The sequence below is a fragment of the Petromyzon marinus genome, chromosome 48, assembly GCF_048934315.1.
Source record: "Petromyzon marinus isolate PM22_M1 ecotype Great Lakes invasive population chromosome 48, UKy_Petmar_22M1.pri1.0, whole genome shotgun sequence".
In the NCBI taxonomy this organism is placed as follows: Eukaryota; Metazoa; Chordata; class Hyperoartia; order Petromyzontiformes; family Petromyzontidae; genus Petromyzon; species Petromyzon marinus.
Window position 1 is genome coordinate 9291967 of NC_133714.1, and position 16807 is coordinate 9308773.

The 16807-nt window shown below is 47.5% G+C and overlaps 9 non-coding genes across 9 annotated transcripts; all 9 read right to left on the minus strand.

Moving 5' to 3' along the window:
- Nucleotides 1–1901: 1901 nt before the first annotated feature.
- On the minus strand, nt 1902–1973 carry TRNAW-CCA (transfer RNA tryptophan (anticodon CCA)). Its single transcript has one exon. It is a non-coding gene; the product is annotated as a tRNA-Trp (tRNA).
- A 1096-nt stretch (nt 1974–3069) lies between these two features.
- TRNAW-CCA (transfer RNA tryptophan (anticodon CCA)) lies at nt 3070–3141 on the minus strand. The gene has a single exon. It is a non-coding gene; the product is annotated as a tRNA-Trp (tRNA).
- Nucleotides 3142–3901: 760 nt separating this feature from the next.
- Nucleotides 3902–3993, minus strand: TRNAW-CCA (transfer RNA tryptophan (anticodon CCA)). Its single transcript has 2 exons — nt 3958–3993; nt 3902–3937 (listed from the first exon to the last, which is right to left on the minus strand). It is a non-coding gene; the product is annotated as a tRNA-Trp (tRNA).
- Nucleotides 3994–5900: 1907 nt separating this feature from the next.
- TRNAW-CCA (transfer RNA tryptophan (anticodon CCA)) lies at nt 5901–5972 on the minus strand. The gene has a single exon. It is a non-coding gene; the product is annotated as a tRNA-Trp (tRNA).
- A 1805-nt stretch (nt 5973–7777) lies between these two features.
- On the minus strand, nt 7778–7849 carry TRNAW-CCA (transfer RNA tryptophan (anticodon CCA)). The gene has a single exon. It is a non-coding gene; the product is annotated as a tRNA-Trp (tRNA).
- An 898-nt stretch (nt 7850–8747) lies between these two features.
- On the minus strand, nt 8748–8819 carry TRNAW-CCA (transfer RNA tryptophan (anticodon CCA)). The gene has a single exon. It is a non-coding gene; the product is annotated as a tRNA-Trp (tRNA).
- Nucleotides 8820–9836: 1017 nt separating this feature from the next.
- On the minus strand, nt 9837–9909 carry TRNAW-CCA (transfer RNA tryptophan (anticodon CCA)). Its single transcript has one exon. It is a non-coding gene; the product is annotated as a tRNA-Trp (tRNA).
- Nucleotides 9910–10801: 892 nt separating this feature from the next.
- On the minus strand, nt 10802–10875 carry TRNAW-CCA (transfer RNA tryptophan (anticodon CCA)). The gene has a single exon. It is a non-coding gene; the product is annotated as a tRNA-Trp (tRNA).
- A 1054-nt stretch (nt 10876–11929) lies between these two features.
- Nucleotides 11930–12002, minus strand: TRNAW-CCA (transfer RNA tryptophan (anticodon CCA)). Its single transcript has one exon. It is a non-coding gene; the product is annotated as a tRNA-Trp (tRNA).
- Nucleotides 12003–16807: the final 4805 nt, after the last annotated feature.

A 16807-nucleotide genomic window follows, 5' to 3' on the forward strand; every position in this document is an offset into this window, starting at 1 on the left:
CCTGACGCGCTAAATATAAACAACAAGGTGGATATCGACTGTTGATTGCGCAATCGGGCGATGCCGACAACCGCCAACTTTTGCACTATCGGCTAAACCCAGTCAGCCTATGTGAGTGAGAAGGTGGGTGGACGTGTGAGTGAGTTGGTGAGTGGGTGGGCGAGTGGGTGGGTGAGTGAGTCGGTGAGTGGGTGATTGAGTAGGTGAATTACTGGATGGGTGGGTCAGTGGGTGGATGAATGAGTAGGTGAATGACTAGTTGGGTGATTTACTGGATGGCTGGGTGAGTGAGTGAATTACTGGATGGGTGGGTGAGTGGGTGGCTGAATGAGTGGGTGAATGTCTGGATGGGTGGGTGAGTTGGTGGGTGAGTGATTTGGCAAAGACATCAAATAATTAATGAGTGAATGCATGAGTGGGTGGGTGAGTGAACGAGTCGAGGGGTTGCCACCTTTTCCACTGGTCACCAAACCCGGACACATTTTTCAGTCAGCCAAGGTTCGTGACCGAGTCACTGGGTGGCTGAATTAGGGAGTGGATGAGTAAGCGGGTTAGTTGGTAAGTCAGTGCGTGAGTGAGTTACTGAGTGACTTGGCAAATTAATCAGTATATGCGTGGGTGAATTAGTAGATAAAATGGTGAATGTGTGAGTGGGTGGGTCAGTTAGTGAGTGAGTAGTTGGGCAGATAAGTGAGTGAGGTATTGAATGGGTAAGTCGGTGGGTGGTGAGTTACTGAGTGGCTTGGCAAATGAATGAGTGAATAGGAACCAACCCTGAACTGAGAAACGAGGTCAAACGTACCACGTGGCGACTTAGGGCTGACGCCGTGCGGCTTGAACGTCTGCGCGTGACAATTGGTGAATTCGTGACGATGTTCTCACAGGAACTGATGACCATTCCTTCCCTTCAGCGTCGATAAAAAAACCATGATGACTAAAATATATTCATTTTCCTGAAGTTCAATGGCAAAGTGTATCCATGGAAGAAGCAACAGGAGAATAGCAGGGAGGCGAGTGTCAAAAGCATCTACACCAATTCCTGACCTCGCCGTGATTTGAACACGCAACCTTCTAATCCTGAGTAAGACACGCTTCCGTTCCGCCACGAGATCCCCACCATAACACGTGATCTGGAAGCGCGATATTTATACACTGCACGGTGAAAATCGATTCCTAAATGCGCAATGCCTGCAGTTGCCAACTTATCAATTGTCGACCAAACCCCGTGAGCCAAGGTGAGTGAGTGGGTGAGTGATTGAGTGGATGAATGACTGGATGGGTACCAAGGTGATTGAGTGGGTGAGTGATTGAGTGGATGAATGACTGGATGGGTACCAAGGTGATTGAGTGGGTGAGTGATTGAGTGGATGAATGACTGAATGGGTACCAAGGTGATTGAGTGGGTGAGTGATTGAGTGGATGAATGACTGAATGGGTGCGTGGGTGAGTTTGTGGGTTAGTGAGTGGGTGTGCGGGTGAATGAGTGGGTGATTGTATGGGTGAATGACTGGTTGGGTGGGTGAGTGGGTGAATCAATGAAAAGGTGGGCGGATAAGTGAGTGTGGGTTTGAATGGGTAAGTCGGTGGGTGAGTTACTGAGTGGCTTGGCAAATGAATGAGTAAACAGAACCCAACCTTGAACTGAGAAACGAGGGCATATGTACCACGCTGCTACTTAGGGCTGCTGCCGTGCGGTTTGAACGTCTGCGCGTGACAATTGGTGAATTCGTTACGAAACTTTCACCAGAACTGATGACCATTCCTTCCTTTCAGTGTCGATTAAAAATTCATGATAATTAAAATATATTAATTTTCCTGAAGTTCACTGGCAAAATATCCATAGCAGAAGCAACAGGAGAGAAGCAGGAAGGCAAATGTCACAAAATACTTAAGGCAGTTCCTGACCTCGACGTGATTTGAACACGCAACCTTCTGATCTGGAGTCAGACGCGCTGCCATTGCGCCACGAAGTCCTCTCTATAATGTAAGGGCCTGACGCGCTAAATATAAACAACAAGGTGGATATCGACTATTGATTGCGCAATCGGGCGATGTCGACAATAGCCTACTTTTCCACTATCGGCCAAACCCAGTCAGCCTATGTGAGTGAGGTGGGTGGACGTGTGAGTGGGTGAGTGAGTTGGTGGGTGAGTGTGTGATTGAGTGGGTGAATTACTAGATGGGTGGGCGAGTGGGTGGGTGAGTGAGTGGGTGAGTGGGTGATTGAGTAGGTGAATTACTGGATGGGTGGGTCAGTGGGTGGGTGAAAGAGTGGGTTAATGACTAGTTGGGTGATTTACTGGATGCCTGGGTGAGTGGGTGAATTACTGGATGGGTGGGTGAGTGGGTGGATGAATGAGTGGGTGAATGTCTGGATGGGTGGGTGAGTTGGTGGGTGAGTGATTTGGCAAAGAGATCAAATAATTAATGAGTGAATGTGTGAGTGGGTGGGTGAGTGAACGAGTCGATGGGTTGCCACCTTTTCCACTGGTCACCAAACCCGGAAACATTTTTCAGTCAGCCAAGGTTCGTGACCGAGTCACTGGGTGGCTGAATTAGGGAGTGGATGAGTAAGCGGGTTAGTTGGTAAGTCAGTGGGTGAGTGAGTTACTGAGTGACTTGGCAAATTAATCAGTATATGCGTGGGTGAATTAGTAGATGAAATGGTGAATGTGTGAGTGGGTGGGTCAGTTAGTGAGTGAGTAGTTGGGCGGATAAGTGAGTGGGGTATTGAATGGGTAAGTCTGTGGGTGGGTGAGTTCCTGAGTGGCTTGGCAATTGAATGAGTAAACAGAACCCAACCTTGAACTGAGAAACGAGGGCAAACGTACCACGTGGCGACCTTGGGCTGCCGCCGTGCGTTTTGAACGTCTGCTCGTGACAATTGGTGAATTCGTTACGAAACTTTCACCAAAACTGATGACCATTCCTTCCTTTCAGTATCGATTAAAAAAACATAATCATTAAAATATATTCATTTTCCTGAAGTTCACATGGCAAAGTATTCATGGCAGAAGCAACAGGAGATAAGCAGGGAGGCGAATGTCACAAAATACTTATGGCAGTTCCTGACCTCGACGTGATTTGCACACGCAACCTTCTGATCTGGAGTCAGACGCGCTACTATTGCGCCACGAGGTCCCCTCTATAGTGTAGGGGCTTGACGCCCTAAACATAAACAATAAGGTTGATATCGACTATTGATTGCGCAATCGGGCGATGTCGACAATAGCCTACTTTTCCACTATCGGCCAAACCCAGTCAGCCTATGTGAGTGAGAAGGTGGGTGGACGTGTGAGTGGGTTAGTGAGTGGGTGAGTGGGTGAGTGGGTGATTGAGTGGATCAATTACTGGATGTATGGGTGAGTGGGTGGTTGAGTGATTTGGCAAAGAGATCAAGTAATTAATGAGTGAATGCGTGAGTGGGTGGGTGAGTGAATGAGTCGAGGGGTTGCCACCTTTTCCACTGGTCACCAATCCAGGACACATTTTTCAGTCAGCCAAGGTTCGTGACCGAGTCACTGGGTGGCTGAATTAGGGAGTGGATGAGTCAGCGGGTTAGTTGGTAAGTCAGTGGGTGAGTGAGTGGGTGAGTTACTGAGTGGCTTGGCAAATGAATGAGTAAACAGAACCCAACCTTGAACTGAGAAACGAGGGCAAACGTACCACGTGGCGACCTTGGGCTGCCGCCGTGCGGTTTGAACGTCTGCGCGTGACAATTGGTGAATTCGTCACGAAACTTTCACCAGAACTGATGACCATTCCTTCCTTTCAGTATCGATTAAAAAACATAATCATTAAAATATATTAATTTTCCTGAAGTTCACTGGCAAAGTATCCATGGCAGAAGCAACAGGAGAGAAGCAGGGAGGCGAATGTCAAAAACACTTAAGCCAGTTCCTGACCTCGACGTGATTTGAACACGCAACCTTCTGATCTGGAGTCAGACCTTCTGATCTGGAGTCAGACGCGCTACCGTTGCGCCACGAGGTCCCCTCTAAAATATAGGGGCCTGACGCGCTAGATATAAACAACAAGGCGGATATCGACTGTTGATTGCGCAATCAGGCGATGCCGACAACCGCCAACCTTTCCACTATCGGCCAAACCCAGTCAGCCTATGTGAGGGAGAAGGTGGGTGGACGTGTGAGTGGCTGAGTGAGTTGGTGGGTGTGTGATTGATTGGGTGAATTACTGGATGGGTGGGTAAGTGGGTGGCTGAATGAGTGGGTGAATGACTGGATGGGTAGGTGAGTTGTTGGGTGAGTGATTTGGCAAAGACATCAAGTAATTAATGAGTGAATGCGTGTGTAGGTGGGTGAGTGAATGAGTGGAGGGGTTGCAACCCTTTCCACTGGTCACCAAACCCGGACACATTTTTCAGTCAGCCAAGGTTCGTGACCGAGTCACTGGGTGGCTGAATTAGGGAGTGGATGAGTAAGCGGGTTAGTAGGTAAGTCAGTGGGTGAGTGGGTTACTGAGTGACTTGGCAAATTAATCAGTATATGTGTGGGTGAATAAGTGGATAAAATTGTGAATGTTGTGAGTGGGTTGGTACGTTAGTGAGTGAGTAGGTGGGCGGATAAGTGCGTGAGGTATTGAATGGGTATGTAGGTGGGTGGTGAGTTACTGAGTGGCTTGGCAAATGAATGAGTGAATAGGAACCAACCCTGAACTGAGAAACGAGGTCAAACGTACCACGTCGCGACTTAGGGCTGACGCCGTGCGGCTTGAACGTCTGCGCGTGACAATTGGTGAATTCGTTACGAAACTTTCACCAGAACTGATGACCATTCCTTCCTTTCAGTGTCGATTAAAAAACATGATAATTAAAATATATTCATTTTCCTGAAGTTCACTGGCAAAATATCCATGGCAGAAGCAACAGGAGTGAAGCAGGGAGGCGAATGTCACAAAATACTTATGGTAGTTCCTGACCTCGAAGTGATTTGCACACGCAACCTTTTGATCTGGAGTCAGACGCGCTACCGTTGCGCCACGAGGTCCCCTCTATAGTGTAGGGGCTTGACGCCCTAAATATAAACAACAAGGTGGATATCGACTATTAATTGCGCAATCGGGCGATGCCGACAACCGCCAACTTTTGCACTATCGGCCAAACCCAGTCAGCCTATGTGAGTGAGAAGGTGGGTGGACGTGTGAGTGAGTTAGTGAATGGGTGGGTGATTGAGTGGATCAATTACTGGATGTATAGGTGAGTGGGTGCTTGAGTGATTTGGCAAAGAGATCAAATAATTAATGAGTGAATGCGTGAGTGGGTGGGTGAGTGAACGAGTCGATGGGTTGCAACCTTTTTCACTGGTCACCAAACCCGGACACATTTTTCAGTCAGCCAAGGTTCGTGACCGAGTCACTGGGTGGCTGAATTAGGGAGAGGATGAGTCAGCGGGTTAGTGAGTAAGTCAGTGGGTGAGTGAGTTACTGAGTGACTTGGCAAATTAATCAGTATATGCTTGGGTGAATTAGTAGATGAAATGGTGAATGTGTGAGTGGGTGGGTCAGTTAGTGAGTGAGTAGGTGGGCGGATAAGTGAGTGGGGTATTGAATGGGTAAGTCTGTGGGTGGGTGAGTTCCTGAGTGGCTTGGCAATTGAATGAGTAAACAGAACCCAACCTTGAACTGAGAAACGAGGGCAAACGTACCACGTGGCGACCTTGGGCTGACGCCGTGCGTTTTGAACGTCTGCTCGTGACAATTGGCGAATTCGTTACGAAACTTTCACCAAAACTGATGACCATTCCTTCCTTTCAGTATCGATTAAAAAAACATAATCATTAAAATATATTCATTTTCCTGAAGTTCACATGGCAAAGTATTCATGGCAGAAGCAACAGGAGAGAAGCAGGGAGGCGAATGTCAAAAATACTTATGGTAGTTCCTGACCTCGACGTGATTTGAACACGCAACCTTCTGATCTGGAGTCAGACGCGCTACCGTTGCGCCACGAGGTCCCCTCTATAGTATAGGGGCCTGACGCGCTAAATATAAACAACAAGGTGGATATCGACTGTTGATTGCGCAATCGGGCGATGCCGACAACCGCCAACCTTTGCACTATCGGCCAAACCCAGTCAGCCTATGTGAGTGAGAAGGTGGGTGGACGTGTGAGTGAGTGAGTGGGTGAATGGGTGGGTGAGTGGGTGGGTGAGTGAGTGGGTGAGTGGGTGATTGAGTAGGTGAATTACTGGATGGGTGGGTCAGTGGGTGGGTGAATGAGTGGGTGAATGACTGGTTGGGTGAATGACTGGATGGCTGGGTGAGTGGGTGAATTACTGGATGGGTGGGTGAGTGGGTGGCTGAATGAGTGGGTGAATGTCTGGATGGGTGGGTGAGTTGGTGGGTGAGTGATTTGGCAAAGAGATCAAATAATTAATGAGTGAATGCGTGAGTGGGTGGGTGAGTGAACGAGTCGAGGGGTTGCCACCTTTTCCACTGGTCACCAAACCCGGACACATTTTTCAGTCAGCCAAGGTTCGTGACCGAGTCACTAGGTGGCTGAATTAGCGAGTGGATGAGTAAGCGGGTTAGTTAGTAAGTCAGTGCGTGAGTGAGTTACTGAGTGACTTGGCACATTAATCAGTATATGCGTGGGTGAATTAGTAGATAAAATGGTGAATGTGTGAGTGGTCAGTTAGTGAGTGAGTAGTTGGGCGGATAAGTGAGTGGGGTATTGAATGGGTAAGTCGGTGGGTGGGTGAGTTACTGAGTGGCTTGATAAATGAATGAGTGAATAGGAACCAACCCTGAACTGAGAAACGAGGTCAAACGTACCACGTGGCGACTTAGGGCTGACGCCGTGCGGCTTGAACGTCTGCGCGTGACAATTGGTGAATTCGTGACGAAATTCTCACCAGAACTGATGACCATTCCTTCCCTTCAGCGTCGATTAAAAAAAAACATGATGACTAAAATATATTCATTCTTCTGAAGTTCAATGGCAAAGTGGAAGAAGCAACAGGAGAATAGCAAGGAAGCGAGTGTCCAAAGCATCTACGACAATTCCTGACCTCGCGGTGATTTGAACACGCAACCTTCTAATCCTGAGTAAGACACGCTTCCGTTGCGCCACGAGGTCCCCACCATAACACGTGATCTGCAAGCGCGATATTTATACACTGCACGGTGAAAATCGATTCCTAAATGCGCAATGCCTGCAGTTGCCAACTTATCAATTGTCGACCAAACCCCGTGAGCCAAGGTGAGTGAGTGGGTGAGTGATTGAGTGGATGAATGACTGGATGGGTACCAAGGTGATTGAGTGGGTGAGTGATTGAGTGGATGAATGACTGAATGGGTGCGTGCGTGACTTTGTGGGTTAGTGAGTGGGTGTGCGGGTGAATGAGTGGGTGATTGTATGGGTGAATGACTGGTTGGGTGGGTGAGTGGGTGAATCAGTGAATAGGTGGGCGGATAAGTGAATGGGTAAGTCGGTGGGTGAGTTACTGAGTGGCTTGGCAAATGAATAAGTAAACAGAACCCAACCTTGAACTGGAAACGAGGGCAAACGTACCACGCTGCTACTTAGGGCTGCTGCCGTGCGGTTTGAACGTCTGCGCGTGACAATTGGTGAATTCGTTACGAAACTTTCACCAGAACTGATGACACTGATGACCATTCCTTCCTTTCAGTGTCGATTAAAAATACATGATAATTAAAATATATTAATTTTCCTGAAGTTCACTGGCAAAATATCCATAGCAGAAGCAACAGGAGAGAAGCAGGAAGGCAAATGTCACAAAATACTTATAGCAGTTCCTGACCTCGACGTGATTTGAACACGCAACCTTCTGATCTGGAGTCAGACGCGCTACCATTGCGCCACGAGGTCCTCTCTTTAATGTAGGGGCCTGACGCGCTAAATATAAACAACAAGGTGGATATCGACTATTGATTGCACAATCGGGCGATGTCGACAATAGCCTACTTTTCCACTATCGGCCAAACCCAGTGAGCCTATGTGAGTGAGGTGGGTGGACGTGTGAGTGGGTGAGTGAGTTGGTGGGTGAGTGTGTGATTGAGTGGGTGAATTACTAGATGGGTGGGCGAGTGGGTGGGTGAGTGATTTGGCAAAGAGATCAAATAATTAATGAGTGAATGAGTGAGTGGGTGGGTGAGTGAACGAGTCGATGGGTTGCCACCTTTTCCACTGGTCACCAAACCCGGACACATTTTTCAGTCAGCCAAGATTCGTGACCGAGTCACTGGGTGGCTGAATTAGGGAGTGGATGAGTCAGCGGGTTAGTTGGTAAGTCAGTGCGTGAGTGAGTTACTGAGTGACTTGGCAAATTAATCAGTATATGCGTGGGTGAATTAGTAGATAAAATGGTGAATGTGTGAGTGGGTGGGTGAGTTAGTGAGTGAGTAGGTGGGCGGATAAGTGAGTGTGGGTGTGAATGGGTAAGTCTGTGGGTGGGTGAGTTGCTGAGTGGCTTGGCAATTGAATGAGTAAACAGAACCCAACCTTGAACTGAGAAACGAGGGCAAACGTACCACGTGGCGACCTTGGGCTGCTGCCGTGCCGTTTGAACGTCTGCGCGTGACAATTGGTGAATTCGTTACGAAACTTTCACCAGAACTGATGACCATTCCTTCCTGTCAGTATCGATTAAAAAAACATAATCATTAAAATATGTTAATTTTCCTGAAGTTCACTGGCAAAGTATTCATGGCAGAAGCAACAGGAGAGAAGCAGGGAGGCGAACGTCAAAAATACTTATGGCAGTTCCTGACCTCGACGTGATTTGAACACGCAACCTTCTGATCTGGAGTCAGACGCGCTACCGTTGCGCCACGAGGTCCCCTCTATAATGTAGGGTCCTGACGCGCTAAATATAAACAACAATGCGGATATCGACTGTTGATTACGCAATCGGGCGATGCCGACAACCGCCAACCTTTCCACAATCGGCCAAACCCAGTCAGCCTACGTGAGTGAGAAGGTGGGTGGACGTGTGAGTGGGTTAGTGAGTGGGTGGGTGAGTGGGTGATTGAGTGGATCAATTACTGGATGTATGGGTGAGTGGGTGGTTGAGTGATTTGGCAAAGAGATCAAATCATTAATGAGTGAATGCGTGAGTGGGTGGGTGAGTGAACGAGTCGATGGGTTGCAACCTTTTCCACTGGTCACCAAACCCGGACATATTATTCAGTCAGCCAAGGTTCGTGACCGAGTCACTGGGTGGCTGAATTAGGGAGAGCATGAGTAAGCGGATTAGTGGGTAAGTCAGTGGGTGAGTGAGTTACTGAGTGACTTGGCAAATTAATCAGTATATGCGTGGGTGAATGAGTAGATAAAATGGTGAATGTGTGAGTGGGTGGGTGAGTTAGTGAGTGAGTAGGTGGGCGGATAAGTGAGTGTGGGTGTGAATGGGTAAGTCGGTGGGTGAGTTACTGAGTGGTTGGCAAATGAATAAGTAAATAGAACCCAACCTTGAACTGAGAAACGAGGGCAAACGTACCACGCTGCTACTTAGGGCTGCTGCCGTGCGGTTTGAACGTCTGCGCGTGACAATTGGTGTATTCGTTACGAAACTTTCACCAGAACTGATGAGCATTCCCTCCTTTCAGTGTCGATTAAAAATACATGATAATTAAAATATATTCATTTTCCTGAAGTTCACTGGAAAAAAATCCATAGCAGAAGCAACAGGAGAGAAGAAGGAAGGCGAATGTCACAAAATACTTAAGGCAGTTCCTGACCTCGACGATAATTAAAATATATTCATTTTCCTGAAGTTCACTGGAAAAATATCTATAGCAGAAGCAACAGGAGAGAAGAAGGAAGGCGAATGTCACAAAATACTTGATCCAGTTCCTGACCTCGACGTGATTTGAACACGCAAACCTTCTGATCTGGAGTCAGACGCGCTACCATTGCGCCACGAGGTCCTCTCTATAATGTAGGGGCCTGACGCGCTAAATATAAACAACAAGGTGGATATCGACTATTGATTGCGCAATCGGGCGATGTCGACAATAGCCTACTTTTCCACTATCGGCCAAACCCAGTCAGCTTATGTGAGTGAGGTGGGTGGACGTGTGAGTGGGTTAGTGAGTTGGTGGGTGAGTGTGTGATTGAGTGGGTGAATTACTAGATGGGTGGGCGAGTGGGTGGGTGAGTGATTTGGCAAAGAGATCAAATAATTAATGAGTGAATGAGTGAGTGGGTGGGTGAGTGAACGAGTCGATGGGTTGCCACCTTTTCCACTGGTCACCAAACCCGGACACATTTTTCAGTCAGCCAAGGTTCGTGACCGAGTCACTGGGTGGCTGAATTAGGGAGTGGATGAGTCAGCGGGTTAGTTGGTAAGTCAGTGGGTGAGTGAGTTACTGAGTGACTTGGCAAATTAATCAGTATATGCGTGGATGAATTAGTAGATAAAATGGTGAATGTGTGAGTGGGTGGGTGAGTTAGTGAGTGAGTAGGTGGGCGGATAAGTGAGTGTGAATGGGTAAGTCTGTGGGTGGGTGAGTTACTGAGTGGCTAGGCAAATGAATGAGTAAACAGAACCCAACCTTGAACTGAGAAACGAGGGCAAGCGTACCACGCTGCTACTTAGGGCTGCTGCCGTGCTGTTTGAACGTCTGCGCGTGACAATTGGTGAATTCGTTACGAAACTTTCACCAGAACGGATGACCATTCCTTCCTTTCAGTAACGATTAAAAAACATAATCATTAAAATATATTAATTTTCCTGACGTTCACATGGCAAAGTATTCATGGCAGAAGCAACAGGAGAGAAGCAGGGAGGCGAATGTCAAAAATACTTATGGTAGTTCCTGACCTCGACGTGATTTGAACACGCAACCTTCTGATCTGGAGTCAGACGCGCTACCGTTGCGCCACGAGATGCCCTCTATAGTATAGGGGCCTAGACGCGCTAAATATAAAAAACAAGGTGGATATCGACTGTTGATTGCGCAATCGGGCGATGCCGACAACCGCCAACGTTTGCACTATCGGCCAAACCCAGTCAGCCTATGTGAGTGAGAAGGTGGGTGGACGTGTGAGTGGGTTAGTGAGTGGGTGGGTGAGTGGGTGGGTGAGTGAGTGGGTGAGTGGGTGATTGAGTAGGTGAATTACTGGATGGGTGGGTCAGTGGGTGGGTGAATGAGTGGGTGAATGACTGGTTGGGTGAATGACTGGATGGCTGGGTGAGTGGGTGAATTACTGGATGGGTGAGTGGGTGGCTGAATGAGTGGGTGAGTGTCTGGATGGGTGGGTGAGTTGGTGGGTGAGTGATTTTGCAAAGAGATCAAATCATTAATGAGTGAATGCGTGAGTGGGTGGGTGAGTGAACGAGTCGATGGGTTGCAACCTTTTCCACTGGTCACCAAACCCGGACACATTTTTCAGTCAGCCAAGGTTCGTGACCGAGTCACTGGGTGGCTGAATTAGGGAGTGGATGAGTCAGCGGGTTAGTTGGTAAGTCAGTGGGTGAGTGAGTTACTGAGTGACTTGGCAAATTAATCAGTATATGCGTGGGTGAATGAGTAGATAAAATGGTGAATGTGTGAGTGGGTGGGTCAGTTAGTGAGTGAGTAGTTGGGCGGATAAGTGAGTGGGGTATTGAATGGGTAAGTCAGTGGGTGAGTGAGTTACTGAGTGGCTTGGCAAATGAATGAGTAAACAGAACCCAACCTTGAACTGAGAAACGAGGGCAAACGTACCACGTGGCGACCTTGGGCTGACGCCGTGCGGTTTGAACGTCTGCGCGTGACAATTGGCGAATTCGTTACGAAACTTTCACCAGAACTGATGACCATTTCTTCCTTTCAGTATCGATTAAAAAACAATAGTTAATTTTTTATATTTAAATTTTCCTGAAGTTCACTGGCAAAGTATTCATGGCAGAAGCAACCGGAGAGAAGCAGGGAGGCGATTGTCAAAAATACTTATGGTAGTTCCTGACCTCGACGTGATTTGAACACGCAAACCTTCTGATCTGGAGTCAGACACGCTACCGTTGCGCCACGAGGTCCCCTCTATAGTATAGGGGCCTGACGCGCTAAATATAAACAACAAGGCGGATATCGACTGTTGATTGTGCATGGTTTCAAATGAAGCAACCATTGGAAAGACGTTTTAAATCATACCAGACGTCAACTAATTTCTAACAGCAATTTCAAGTAATGGTATGCCAAGCATATTCCTTCCGAACTTTCTATTAAACCCTTTTTTCTACTCTCCCCTGACAGCACATTCTTGCCGATCTTCAATTTTTCCCGTTTCTATTGCACACACACAGTGACCCATCCTTCGCACCCTCTACACAACAAAAACATGCTAATCCCCCAGCTAACTTTCTGGCTTTAACACCCTGTTGCTTCAACACTTTAACACAGCTATTTTTGAGATGTAAACTCCTTTGTCAAGGCGCCCTGCTCCTCCCACCGAGCTTCAAAGATGCTGCGAATCTTAGCAGCGGTCATTGAAGCGCTGTCATCCCGACAGTTCTGTTCCTTCACCTGAAGAAGGCCACTTGTGTTGTGGCCGAAACGTCGTGATTTTTGTTGTTTTATTTTTTACCTACGTGACTTTACCGAATAGAACCAAAGAGTATGGATCCTTGCAGTCACGAAAGCTTCAAATCTAGAATTGATAGCCTCTACGGGGAGGGTTTTCACCTATCTGTTAGAGCTTTCAACAGACAACGGGACAAGAAGTCACAGCTCATCGAGACGCTGACCTTCCTCAAAAGATGCCGCGACCACAAGGTAATACCCATCGCTTTCACACTCACATCTGCTGCTGTATCGTCATCGAATTCTAAACAGATTCTGTTTAAGGCCAGCCTATCTTTAATCTCAGAGAGGATAAGGCTACTCCGTTTTGAACTCGATACTTTAGACAGGACTCTCCTACAAGCTCATTTAACGTTAACACAAAAAATTTCACCTTCTGATTGGAACCGCGTAGACAACATGACTGCTTCTTCTGCCGATTCACTGTCAGTCAAATGCAAAGCTAACCTGATTTCTAAATTCAACCACCTATCGAAGAAGAACCCAGTCCCACATATAACAAAACTAGACGTTAACAAAATCGTCATTAATCAGAGTAACACCCCGGTTTCGGACAATCTGAAAACAGTACTGGCTAGAAGGGCTAAATTTTGCTGTCACCCCGAAACATATTCCTGTAGATTATATCATCTCTCAAGTAGATGTAGCCCTCAAAGGCATAGGACACATCCAAGCAGACGTTGCGAGAGCTGAAATAGCCACTATTCTTAAAAATGCTAAGAAACCCATTAGCAACATCAGCAAAAGTGAACGCTCTGAACTCGCGAATTTAAAAAACAGAAGTGATATAGTCATCCTCTCAGCTGACAAAGGCAACGCTACTGTAATAATGGATAAAGATTCGTACAACAAAATCCATAACCTACGCAACGATGGAAATTACTCAAAAATTAAAAATGACCCTACTAATAGCCTAACTATAAAAACCAACAAGATCATCACAAGTTCGACCTCCCTAATCGAACCGACTAAACGTCCCTCCCTAAAACCTTCTGCTGCTAGACCCCCTAGATTCTATGGTCTCCCCAAGATTCATAAAGAAGGCACCCCACTACGACCCATCGTATCCACGATCAACTCCCCTACCTATAGACTAGCACGTTTTCTGTCAGATACCTTGCTACATTTCACTGGCAAGACCTCCTCAGCAGTACTTAACTCAGCCCAATTGCTCTCTATGGTCAAAGACGTTGTACTGTCCCCTGACAATATGCTTGTCAGCTTCGATGTGGTCTCCGTGTTCACCAAGGTCCCGGTACCTGATACCATTGAAATAATTGAAAATTTGGTACATGGACTAGACCCCGATACACCTGCGCTGGTTAGACACTGCCTCACCAATACATACTTTACTTGGAATGGCACCTTCTACAAACAAAATGAGGGTACCCCCATGGGTTCTCCCTTATCACCAGTGATAGCCAATGTTTTCATGGAGAAATTTGAATCAGACGCCATCCAGACTTCCACCCTGAGACATCCCCTGTGGAAGAGATATGTGGATGACACTTTCGTCATTTGGCCACATGGCCTCCCAGCTTTGAACCTTTTCCTACACCACATCAATTCCAGACATCCCGCCATCAAATTCACCTGGTTTACACACGGAAGAACAAAGTATACTTGAAACGTGTCATCAAAAAAAGGCACTGCACTCTGCTGCCTGATCCAAGTCCGCTTCCAATAACTTCCCTGAGTACGAAACGTCTCAAACGCCTCCTGTTTCATTGTCAGAAAGGGTCAAACATATTCTTATCGTTTCATGCTTTGCTACTGGCAAAAAGGTCACCATTTCGTAACTTCCCTGATTTTAGACGAGACAAAGACCCCCCCCCCCCCCCCCCCGAATATTATTCGCAGACCCTTGGGGCAAGAGCTGATAGCGAGTAGCAGCACCTGTGATGGCCAGCACTGTGGCACACGAGGAGATGCGTGACCAACACCAGGCCCGGCCGCCTTTGTCTCCCGAGTGGCGATGTTTACTAAATACAGCACCAGCAACTCAGTAATGCTCAGTTAAGTTTGTGCAACAACAACAACAACCGCCATTCGCCACTAAGTGGCGGCGACGTCACCACAGCGCTTGTGCCAGGCTAGGTGCACGTTGAGGTCACGTGAGGTGTTGAACAGCCCGCTGGAAGGAGGTCACGGGGCAGACCCAGCAGGTGCCACGGGTCGACCGACTGAGACGAGTGGCCGATGCACCACCTGTACCCCCTACTGTGCCAACTTGCTGTGCTTTATCCGCCCGGCGCTCCGCTCGTTGTTGTGAGCGTCGCTCCTCCGCCATCCGTTGTTGCTGGAGGGCGACTGCCTCCAATTGCCCAGTAGCAGCGTCCTTCACGAGCCTCCTCCACAGAGGCCGATCTTGACACCGCTGGTACCAGTCATCGGCAAGTCCACTCAGCTCCACTTGTACCACATCACTCCGTCTCTTCTCTAGCCCGTGCCGCGCCCGTTTGTACACAGACACACGCGTGTACACGCGCACAGACACACGCGTGTGCGCGCGCACAGACACACGCGCGCGCATACACAGACGCGCGCACACAGACTCCTGTAGTCAGATCTGAAATTGATGGGGAGAAGCCCGCCACTGGAAGGTGAACGTTAACGGCCTCGAATAAGGACGGTTGTGCCAGACGTCAAATATTGTTTTCATATATAATTTGTATATATATTATTACCAATGTTTATTTACACTTCTAAAGCCCCTTTCATCCGGAGGTCACAAGGCTCTGTACAAAACACGCAGCGCCCACGCACGCAGGCTAACCCCAATCACATCCCACTCCATAACAAAGGAATTAAGGAATATAACAAAGCCCTTAGAAGCGAGTTGCGTCTTAAGGGGCGATTTGAATGAAGCGGGCTTGGTGGGAGTCAGCAGATGGAACCAGCGGCTTTAAACGATGTTGCTGCTTTCAATTTGCATGTGATAAGCTACTTCGTTGAGCTATCATTTGTGGCCAGGTCGCTTCCTGAAGAAGAGCTACGTAGCTCAGTGGGCATTACCTGGTGAAAAAAGAAAAAGTTTTAAACACATGGGGCAAAGGAGGAGGTGCTGTGTTTGTATGCTGAACTCCTTTCGCACCGTACGTAGCCAACCGTGCTGATCGGAGGTGTGGGTGAAGGGCAACAACCTAAACACACACAAAAATCAGTTTTAAAGAGATGAGTTTGTCAATCTAGATGATTATTTAAAAGTGCACAGCTCCAGTGGCTTCCCGCTATCGGAAGGGAGAGCGTTCCAGACGGCCGCAGAAGCAGCGTATCTGAAAGTGCGCGGTGCGGTGACTGCCGTCTTTGTATTGTGAACAAGCGATCTCATGGGACTCAAGATTGAGAACGTAGCATTGAACAGTAGTTCCGAGCACAGGGCATTCCCAACACATGCAACACAATTCTCAACACCAATGTTCTGAGCACAAGATTCAACACATCAGTCAGTAACACTGCGTCAATAGGAACATACGCGCGTGACGTTTCACGCATTTGCCCTTCTTAAGGGTTGGAAACGACACTTTACAGGATCACGTGGCTGAGTCGACCTAGAGGAGGCTCAAGACCGGTTCAGATAATCGTCACTGGTGCTTTGCTGCGAGCGGGAATCGAACTCGAATGCAGCGCGCTAACCATTGCACTACCGCTTGGAACACAATCAGTTCCTGACAGAATCAGTTCCTAACACAATCTGTTCTTCACACAATCAGTTCCTAACACAATCTGTTCTTCACACAATCAGTTCCTCATACAATCTGTTCTTCACACAATCAATTCCTAACACAATCTGTTCTTCACACAATCAGTTCCTCATACAATCTGTTCTTCACACAATCAGTTCCTAACACAATCTGTTCTTCACACAATCAGTTCCTAAAACAATCTGTTCTTCACACAATCAGTTCCTCATACAATCTGTTCTTCACACAATCAGTTCCTAACACAATCTGTTCTTCACACAATCAGTTCCTCATACAATCTGTTCTTCACACAATCAGTTCCTAACACAATCTGTTCTTCACACAATCAGTTCCTCATACAATCTGTTCTTCACACAATCAGTTCCTAACACAATCTGTTCTTCACACAATCAGTTCCTACCACAATCTGTTCTTTACACAATCAGTTCCTAACACAACCAGTTCCTAATACAATCAGTTCCTCATACAAGCAGTTGTTAACACAATCAGTTCCTCATACAACCAGTTAATCACACAATCTGTTCCTCACACAATCTGTTCCTCACACAACCAGTTCC